Raw genomic sequence first — 11,251 nt, 5'->3', positions numbered from 1 at the left:
GACGTTACTCCAGGGTGACGTGCAGAGTGCTGATGCTCATAGATGTGGGTGGCAATCGATAATAAAGACGATGAAGGTGAGCAGGCGGTGTAAGACGTTAACCACACTCCGGTTTATTTACTGTTGCTTCCGTTACAGCCAACGTGATCCCACCATCATAGGCGGGGGAAACTACAGATCATGTGACCCCCCCCCCCCTCCGCAAGTTGTGTTACGTCGTGTTGTTGAGAAGGAAAGCACAGCGAATGATGCAAGAATATGTAGGGACTTGGCCACATTTCAGTACACTGCTCACGACTAAGTTACTGGAAAAATTCCAGCGCATCACAATCCTGCCTAGGTGAACCGACGGGCTCAGCTTTAGTAAAGAGAAACTTAAGCCCGCAGAAAAGATTGGAAGGACTGCACTAGTGCGTCATACGTTGCGTGTTCAAAGACTGAGATGACGTACGAGGTATTTGGGGGTACATATTACTATGTTTCGCTGGGAGTTGTTAATAAATCTTACCTGCCACGTTCTCCCTGAATCTAGCTATATAAGGAATGTGTAGGTGTAATGGAAGACATTTTTACGATAAGCTAGCTAAACGATAAAAATAGCTACTACAACGCTATACTACCTTACCACATTGAAATAATGCCCTACATCCAGCGCCCACCCCTATTTGACCTCTTTACTACACGCCTGTAGAAGTTTCCCATATTCTTGACACGCCGATGTCACGAAATTAAGTGGTAACCGAAGAAGTTTGTGTTGTTTCCTCGAATGATCGTTGTTTTTAAAATCTCAATTATAACGGACATTGCCTAAATCTAAGTACTGTCGACTCCCTTCAATACAAAGTCCACGGGTACTGCAAAACACTTCGAATTACAACGCTTCCAATTACAACAGCACAAGAACAGCACTTTCATAAGCCCACAAAACGTCTCCCTACTTGATTTTGCTCAAAATCTTGACTTGTACTGCACAGTACAGCGTTCGATCCGGGTTGCCATGACGGTTGAGACTTATCCCTTAATTCGAAGCTATAAGCGTGCACCACACAAACTGCGCACGCGGTGTTGTGCCCATTAATGAATGTAGAGGACCTCAAAAAGACAGATACGTACGCTGCAGTGAGTCTCAACTGGCCTGCCGTTTTTTCAACTGTGCCATCCTTATTTTCGATTGCGGCGACTTTAGTAGAAAATACTGAGCTGTTTTCGTGCTTGAAATTTTCAAATTTTATTCAGAAGTGAGTGTCGTCTCTTGTTTTGCTCAAGTTAAACGTTCATTCCTCCTCCCGAGAAGAGACGGTCCTCTCGAATCATTTTTATAGCGAAGCTTTTTACGTCTACCCCCCAGGGGTTCTGCCGCGACTGTTGGTGTCAACAGAAAACTCCCTCTAACAAATAAAAGAAGCTGCTGGCACCGCCAGGAATCGAATCTGGCACGTATACAGAAACGGAGCGAGAGCCAGTTGTCTTGCCTACTGAGCCACGAGCCCACGCGAAAACTGGGGAGACAGACAGTGCACTCACCGAGAACACCTGCGGCATTACCCCATGCGCTCTCGCTGAAGGCAACATGATAGCGCCAGGCGACCTCTCGCACCGCTGTGTGCTCCGCCCACGGCACGTGTAGCGGCCGTGAGCGTGTCTTGCGCATGAGCTAGGAGTTGTAAAAATCGAAGGAAGCTCACGCAAACGCATGTCATCTCAATTCTCCGTCTCTGCAGCCAATCTCGTCGCCTCCGTCACCACCGACAGAGACGGAGAAGTGTGATCGTGCAAGACCGGGTTCGAGGGGCGTTTAAGTTTTTCTTTAAAAAAAGTTTCCACTCATGGGCTTCACCAATACAACTCAACCAAACTCCGTTCATGAATCATGCATTGATTTAACCTCAGCAAAGAATATCTCTTTGAAGTAATAAAGGCTGTGGTTAAGCGCATTTAACTTGCCTCTGGTTTCACTCTTTGTGGAGCCATGAGTGCAAGTTAAAGTGACCTCGCATTGATAATCGTTGTGGGTGTCGTTTAAGCTTCGCTTTCCAAGCACCTTCACTGGAGGATTGATGCGCATTTTTACATAACGTTAAATTACCCGGTATATTATTTTAGCGTCGAATTATCACAATATTTCTTGAATTGAATTGCGGGGAAATTGCTGCATTATCCAGCCCCCGCTTCTAATCACCTAAAATTCTAACCAAGTGATTTCTAATTATGGGGAGTCGACGGTACTTGTAGTTTACTAATTTGTGCAGATCGGCGTGGTACATTAAAACTCGGTTATATCGAACTGAAATATGCGCCACGACTAGTTCGATATATCCAATAGTTCGAAAAAGCCAAACCCACTTATAACGAGTTTTTTTGTTACGAGTTTGTGGTACGCGGGACCACCCTACCCGCAACTCCCTTCTCCTGCAAACCCCTCATGCAGAAACGAACATAATAAAGTATGCCATTATCAGACTGAAAACTATATTTAGTGCACGCAATAAAGCTACTTTCCGCTGTAACTACCTACTTTCCCAAAAAATGCTGATTCTTGTTTTCAAATTCGTTTTGGCGGCGTCAACTAGCCCAGCATTATTTACATGAGACATCATTTGCATCAGTTGCAGTCCGTGTCCTTCAATATCGAAGCAATGTTGGTGGAGCACATTCACTGCCGAAAGCACTTCATTAAGCATTGGACGGCTTCCGCTCGCGATATCCCCCCCCCCCTCTCCGGTGCTTCCAGCAGCGCCAGCTGCCATGACATCGGCGAGGGTGTCGCCGTCCGAGGGTCTTACAGTAAGGGCCACGTCATCGTCGACACTAAGTCAATCCTCGAAGGGCACTCCTCTCAGCACAACACCGGGAACGTTGGCGGGCTCTTTCCACTGTTCGCCAATGCTTCCATCTTGGTCCGGACTCTCTGACTGGGAGGGTTTATTCATGAGTCAGTCACGTCGTTAAACGTTACGGAAAGTGCCGGGAGTCACGCCACTCCACAGGAGGCTCAACATCTCGATCGCCGCTCCCAGCCCATGCATTTTGGCCACAATTCTAGGCACGCTGAGTTCGATATATCAGATGTAAACTTCGTTATAAGGAATATGTTTTGCGTGCATTTTCGTAACTCATCTTTCTTTGTTCTATATAAAGCATAATTCGCTCTATCGGGCTCGTTATAATCGGGTTTGTCTGTACTCAAATAAAAGGAGGTTCCCATTTAGGTGCGATTGTTCTGCTGATTTCGGCTGCTATTACCAGTGTCGCTCTGCCACTCTTTGCTTGCTGTTCTTTTGACATTCATTCAGAGCTACACATTATCGCTACTAACGAGTCAATCCACGCTAACACATCTTTGTGCAAAATGCAGTCCTCTTTACAATGGTTAATAAAGCCGGGCGGGTTAGACCTGTACATTGCCTTTTAACAGTGGAACTCTTTCAGCTTTCTTCTGCCCGTGCGGATTGTTAACAGCAAACTCTGCTGGGCGAAGTGGAGTAGGGGAAAAATGCAAGGCCAATTGAGAAGTGTGAGGGAAAGTGTCGGGGAGGCAAGAGGCCCACGAGCAGGTGTTAGGGTGCACGACGAAAGAAAAAAAGGCTTCCCGTGGTTGAAATCGAACCTATGTCCCTCAGCCTATGAAACCGGCGTCTATCCGTTTGCGTTATCGTCGCATTCGGGGCGCAGAGTAATGACTTTGGGTTCGTATAGGGGAAATTTGCTTTGGAATTTCGCTGAGTAGAAGTGAACATTGTCTTGAGACTTTGGCACATTGGATTTTGAACTTTAGGATGGAGAATTTTAGACTTTGATTTAACAAATTTTTGCATGAAAAAACCTTCGCCGTTTTACCATCTTGCTCTTAAAGGAGTACTGACACCAAATTTTGACGCCTAAAAAATTATATAATTGGCTTCAGTAGTTTCTACAGATGCTTCACAGAAATTTTTGCAGCGATCCGAGGCCAGAATCACATCTAAAATCGATTTTGATTGTCCCGGCCGCGAGCTTCCACAAATCGGCAGGACTAGCGAAATCGCTTTCGGCGTGACGAAACACCGGCCTGCGTGTCTGGCCGGTTCAGGGTGACGTCATATAGTCGTTTACGGAACCGGAAACGATATCCTGCGCTGCTGTTGTCGGTGGTATTCGTTTGGGCAGGAGACGTGGGCGTAGCTGTGTGAGCAATGCTTGTAAACTTTGCGTGTTCGACGTCTTTGCTCTTCAGTTCGTGGCCGGCGCATGGTGTTCCCTTGCAATGGTGCCGAAAACTGCGCGGTGCCGGCACCGCGCCGTGCGCGATGTCGACGCGCACCGCGGTGACGTGGCGGTGCGCGTCGCAGAGCTCGCCGAAGTTGTGCTATGGCAAGCTCGCGGAATGCGAAGTACTGCTCGTGGAAGCATCTCAGCAAATCGACGACGACGCCAAGATGCATTATTTTCCACGCGACGACATGCAGCGCTAAACGTGCACTGAGTTCGTGCGCGGCGGCGGCGGCAAGAACTGTCGCCCAAGCCACCGGGCTCGGCGTTGCTCTGATCAGCTTGGGTGTTGGGAACTTTAGGCTTAGTATCGTGGCGACTATTTGATCGCTGGTATCTGTACAACTGCGAATAACCATCCCTTACACAACTTTTCACCACACTATCATCCCCTTTTTCGCATATGGAGCTTTATTTTGGCGATAATTTCCGTTTCAGCGATCGGTGACCAAGACATCTTCCGTGGCCTGTTTTGATTCTAGCGCGCAGGTGGCGCCATCTTTCGGCCGCTCGCCGCACCGCGGGGCCGGCAGTGCTGGGTCGGAGCGCCGAACCTCCGCTGCCGGTGAGCGTAGGCTTACCATCGCGGCAAATATCCGAACGCCGCTTTTAAATTAGGCGCTGATAACAACCCCTAGCACAATTTTTCACCACACTGACATCTACCTTCTCGCATGTGGAACTTCTTTTTTCGCGATCGGATTGATTAGAAGAGTGGCGACAAGCTGTTGCTATCACGGTCTGCGCCAGTTCGAGCCGGAGTGATATTTAAAAACGGACGACGGCGAAGACATCGCCGGCCTAATTGCCTGGCCAAATAAAGTTGTTCTGTCTGTCGGGTGGCAGCGACTCATCCGAGTCTGACGATTCAGACGACATGTCGACTGCGCGGGCGAGTGCGGACAATGTTCAATCGTAGCAGACGATGCGGCGAACGTCCCTGACGTCACGTGTGAAATCGTGACGTAAGGCTGGCCCGCTTGCAGGCTAGTCTTCCAACTGCCATTTTCCCGCGCGGCGACCAAATTTGAAACTGGTTGCAATAAACGTGCTATAATTAATTCTGCGTTGGCGGCTGACGGCTTTCCGTTCGATATTCGTAATTACTGGGCCAATAGGTATTCTTTACAGCATAAAAAGTGAAAGCGAGAAATTTCGTGTCAGTACTCCTTTAAGAAAGGAGCACATGAGCAAAGTTATGTTAAAGCTAGTGAAGACCACCAGCTCTGCAGTTTTCGGAGTCTTCGCATCCCAATTGCGAAGGTGGCCGAATTTTTATATCTACTTTCTCTTTTGTAGTGGTAGGTGCAGTTGTGTTCCCAAACTTTCGCCTGCACGGTAAGCCAAAGTCATCAGAGTGCGGTGTTTTTAGCACTGAAACCACAATGGGCGCTCTGTGCAACTTATAGCGTGAAAGCCCCACAGAAGGTGCACTCGTATTAGTCAGTGTGTTCGCTTTTATGACTAGTTGCTGCGTTTTGATCTTGCGAAGATCAACGCATAATTAAATAGGTCTGTGGCCTGTCGGGCAAAACTGGCGTAAGGTGCCACCGTGCTCAAAGAAACGCTGACATCTCCCCAATCTAGGTAAGTGTTACCGAGCGTTCTGATACGTTCTTGTTGTGATGGGGAAAGTGCCCGAATAAGATAAAAACGCTCCGCCTTCTGGCGTAATCCTTGATTAAACAGCGGCTGTCTATGTTACTTCTGATATTCTCACGCTCTACAATACATTTGAGTCGATTTCATGCGGCAGTTCAAGCGCTAGAAATGCGCCCATTTTATGCTCGCCATAACAAAGCACCGTGCTTTCAAAACACGATAGGTGCATTAAACGAGGAAGCAATCGAAAAATTTCCCCGCATTTCCCCGAGGGGAAGAATGTGAAAGTGCGAATGCAGGAGTTGAATTTGCGCGGTTCGGTAATGTTCGCGAAAGAGAGATCACACACACACACACAACTACAAAGAAAGAAAGATGCATTTATTCACAGACACCTATTTGTGTTGTCGTTGTACTTGACTGCTAGAGCGGATCTCAGCTTTGAAATTTCGTGTCAGTACTCCTTTAAGCGGGTGCATTAGCCCTTCTCACGCCCGATTCTTGGCCAATCGCCCTAAGTGGGTATGTGGTGCGGACGGACGGACGGCGGTGGATGCGTGATTCAGATTACTTGGCCAATCGCCCTAAGTGGGTATGTGCTAAAGAAATTAGGAACTCTTCTTGGCCAATCGCCCTAAGTGGGTATGTGGTGCGGACGGACGGACGGCGGTGGACGCGTGATTCAGGGTCGCTTAAGAAGTGCATTCGCACTTAAAAGGCTGAGGAGGAGAAGGCGGTGGCACGTAAACAGGAAAGAAACTTTCACGGGAAGTTTAGAGAGCTGCAGAATGCAGAAATACCAGCGGAAGGCCGACACGTATACATCCAGGAAAAGGAAATGCGGAAAGGACTGGCATTTGTGTGGCCTCTGTAATGCTCCTCAATTTTATAATTTGTGGAGGCCAAATTTAGGATTAAAGTGAGCTCCGCCTACTAGAATTACAAAGAGAAAATCTCAGTAATGTAGAAAGCAGGAAAAATGTTAGTACCGCTGGGTGAAAGCCTATTTAACACGAAGGACGCGCACGTTTTCAGTGGTTATGCTGTTCTTCTGCCTGAGAAAGAGCAGAGAAAAAATAAATGTTAGTAGTAGTAACCGAGACGCAATAAGGTCTTTAGAATAAATATCCCATGTCGCGTTCCCTAGCCGAAATGATTACAATATTATAAGATCGAAATAATTTACGGAATAACAACCGCCTGGGTCATTTAGGCCTTAATTCGCTGGAGCGGTTTCATGTTTTCTTGAGTCGATCGATAAAAGCAAAACTTAGATGATATCAGCCCGGCCACATTGCACAGCTGCCGAAAAACTACAGAAGAAAAACCGCGGCTAACCGGAGAACCGAATTAAAATCTGGTCCTTGTGGCGTAATTGATTTCCTAGTTCGTTCAGTCGAAAACCGCTGTCTTTACCAACCTCATTAGGCCACACCGATGGCTGCAGCCTGAACTAGAAGCAGCTTTGTAGCGAGCTGCTCCCTTTGCAATACAAGACCGGGATCTAATTTGAGACCGGGCTTGGCTAAACGTATACTGTGTGTGGTTCGATATATATAGCGGTGTTCGTTTGGGTACGCACAACGTAATTGGTTCATCGTATTTTTCTAAATAAATGGCACCCCAGGAGGAATGAATCTCCCAACTTCTAAATTGAAACGAATGGCCGGACGTACGCAAGTAATTAACTGGAGCTGACTTGTATCATTTTATATCTGTTCTTTTTCACCTTGTCATCGCAGCAAACATATCAGGATTAATGAAGCGCTGTGATAAAGGAAGATTGAAATATCGCTAGCGTAAATCACTTAGAGGGAATGACATTTACCCATTTTCTTTTCTGTATGCCATTCGAAAAGTGCGAGAAAAGAGAACAGTTTCTGCTTCTTTAGCACATGTGCAAGCGATCGAACACAGATGCGTTATTTCCTGTCAGGGTATGGAGAGTGGAAGCTTGGTAGCTTTAAATAGGTGTTTAATAGGTTAATACAAAAAAAATAAAAGCTGGCCTGGTTTAAAGGGCAGTTACAGCAATATAACATTGTGATTATTATAAACTTCTTAAGGGCGAAATCAGGTTTGGTTTATTTAAATGATAATTTGTCCTGATAACAATGATACAAATGTTAGCGCAAGCTCCACACAAATAATCCAGATATTAAGAAAATACAAGAAGAAGTGGTCACTCCCAGCCACTTCTCGCTTATTCCGCTTTCACGTAAATGTTTTTTGGTAAAAAATATGGCAATGACTTCTTCGGTAGTTCAGGCTTGCATTCGCTTTGGGAAAAAAACAACGAACATGTTTGACCGTAGAACCGACATAGATAACACGTCAAAATGTCACTTCTTTTTGGTGCTTCAAGAGCCTGATGACACTCGAAGGACCTCATCATTCTCCTGCAAACAAAATAACATTCACCGCCTCACTTTTCCCCTATCTGTCAGGCGGGAATTTTTTTTTGTTCCTCACCAATCCTTGGGGGATTGAAGTTTGAAGAAGAATTCGTTCTTCCTGGAAGACGACACTCACTACCTAAGCTCTATATAAAAATTGTATGACGGAGAAGAAACAGCGGCGTTTGAGATGGTAGCAGCACCACTCCAAGGTTTGAGCTCCCAATACTGCATACATAAGTTAAACTCAGTAAAGCTAGGGTAATGGTTTGGACGCTAAGGTGAACCCCAGGCAATATAAATTTGCATGGATGGCGCCATTCCGAAAATTGCACCCACATACGTTATTCAGTAAGCATTTTGCTGCGATATACAATATAAAAAGAAAAACAGCGTCACAGAGTAAACATCTCCGGTCAACAAAAATAACGCTGTGTTTGTTTTCGTCTGAATTCTACCAGTACTCCTTGATTTCCCAAGTCAGAGCCTTATTCTTAAGCTCGGTTATTTTTGGTTTTAGTGCTTTACCAAAACACGGCTTGTTTATCTTGGTCTTCAGGGGTAAGAACTTCGTTCGAAGAGTTGCGACCCTGCCCGAAGTATTACTATTGTTTATCTAAGACCACCACCACTCTCAGAGTCGAATGTATACGCCGTTTCAAACAAATTACCGATTGAGAAGTATGCTCATCAAATAAAAAAAATTAGCTTCAAACCTCATAAAGCGCACCACCGTTTAATAAATGAAAGTCCTTTGCGCTCAATATGCATGCGCAATAGCACTAATGGGCGTTGTTTATAAGTAAGGTAGCGAAGTGGCTAAGAAAAGGACAACGCGTGAGAGGATGTATTCTTTCACCCCATTTTACCCTTCTTTAAACCATTTATAGCTGGCCCTTATCACTTCATCACGCCGTATTTGTTTGAGTACGTCGTTTTCATGAAGACGTAAGATAGCTTTTGTTCGGGAAATTATACGTATGAATTCTTCATTGCAGTCTGTGCACTCTGAAGGCGCACCGTGAGTCTTGGGAAAAGTCGCGAAGTAGAAAAGGGGAACAGAGCCTAGGAAGTCAATGCCAGTGAAACCAGTGACTTTTAAAAACCAATCATCAGCATCGAAAGTTGACGCCATGATGATAAGGCTTCCATCCTTGTTAAGGCGATGTTTGAGTGCGTTTCATTTACCTGGCGAAAGGCCAGCTGCGGATAGCCGGTGCTGATGCAGCCTCATACGGTGCATTCTGGTTGCCTTATGTGGAAACGGACCGACATTCCTGCCAATGAGGCTTTCTTGTGTATAACTACCGCATATATGGCCTTGTTCTTCTACGGCCTCGTGGAGTGAACTTAGGTGTGCGTTTGTCTCGTTGTTGCGCAGGTAATGCGGGGAGAGCGTGGAGTTCGCATACGTTGTCTTTCCCTTTTGCGGGGGAGCAAATGTCAAAGAGGGTATGCTACCTCGTCATTGAGCTGCGGAATGTTTACAGCGCAGACAATGTGGTGAGAGAGCACCGTGCGCATGCGCTCCCTTTCCCTTTTCGCGGAGGGGGGGGGGGGAGCAAATGTTGAAGAAGGAGCCCTACCTTTTCATGGAGTTGCGGCATGGTCATAGCTTCTTTTGTTACGAAGCCACGCTGGTCACAACGTGACCTGCAACGGTTGCAGGTGAAGGATGCTCAGCGCTATTACAGAGTGCTGTCAGACAGAGAGAGCTTTGAGAGGTTTTAGAGAGCAGTCCTTGTTCTTTTTCTTTGCACTAACAATTGGGAGAAATCTGTTCGTACCAGCGCGGTGAACAATTTTATCAATATTATGGCTACTACTTCCTTATTCCGTAAATATTGGGGTTGAAAAATTAGCTTTGTGCGAACGGTGGTTGATTTTATTTCCTTGGCCTTCATTGGAGTCTTTTTCAATCAGACTGATTCGTGTTGTATGGGGATGATAGTTCAACACGATCGTTTTTGCGTTCAAACAAAGGATTAGTTGTTCTGACGGCGAGCGTCCCAACGAAAAGCACATGCCTACAGTCTTTCGCCGAAGGGGGATCAAAACTAGACTTGGGAATGCCCGCACAAGAAAAATAAGTGGATTTGCGGGAAATTACGGTGTAGAGGACTTCCTTCCGTCTTTGCAGAATATGTGCTGGAGCTTGCATTTCGGCCGTCGCGTTTACGTCAAACACAACAGTGTTTGGCGTAACGATTGGCTTCTTGCGGTTTGTTTCTTCTGGCTTTTGACTTTTTTCTTTTGTCTAAAAAAAATGGTTTGTTCGTCATACATTTCTAGAAAACACTGCGGGATCGGTTTGGCCTATTGAGTGCACAAGTTTATTATTGTGCCCGCTCTGAGCCCCCAAAGTCCTCCGTTTGTGTCTTGCCTTTTCGCTTGGTTCACTATTTGCAGTGCCACAAGAACCTGAAATCGATCTACTCGGCTACGGTATTCATTCGTTTATTTCAGAACATATATCAGTGGGGAAGGCAGAACCTAGAGCTCTTTCCAAAAATCTTCATTCTTTTCTAACAAAGGTAATAATGACTAACTAAAGCTAACAATAAATTTCCTAAACTTGCAACTCAAGGGATATAGCGAACGGTTCTTGAAATATATTTCGAACCCCGATATTTCCTATTGGTTTTTCAGTGATATTTCAATGTATTTTGTGCTGATTACGGCATGAGTAAAATCTACGGGATATTTTTTTGCATATATATCGCGTCGCGCAAACACCTGTGTACCCGACTAAGATATATAAAAGGTATTACAGCGAGCTTGGGCTCCAAGCCTACGTGCTGAAAAAGCAAGCGAACTGGAAGATGTGAAACAGAATGTTTTGTGCAGCGTACAGTCGACGCATTGAATTATGGACTTTCTTGACATGTATGAATGCTACAAACAAGTTCTTTCCATAAAGATGTATTACGTTGTGGACATGCTCCAAAAACGCCGGATGTTCCAGTCATTTGGAAACGCAGCACAATAAAATCATACTGTTCTCT

Source organism: Haemaphysalis longicornis, unplaced genomic scaffold, assembly GCF_048455015.1.
Source record: "Haemaphysalis longicornis isolate Haplotype H1 unplaced genomic scaffold, Haemaphysalis longicornis Haplotype H1 scaffold_10, whole genome shotgun sequence".
Lineage (NCBI taxonomy): Eukaryota > Metazoa > Arthropoda > Arachnida > Ixodida > Ixodidae > Haemaphysalis > Haemaphysalis longicornis.
Note: the sequence above shows the minus strand (reverse complement) of the source record.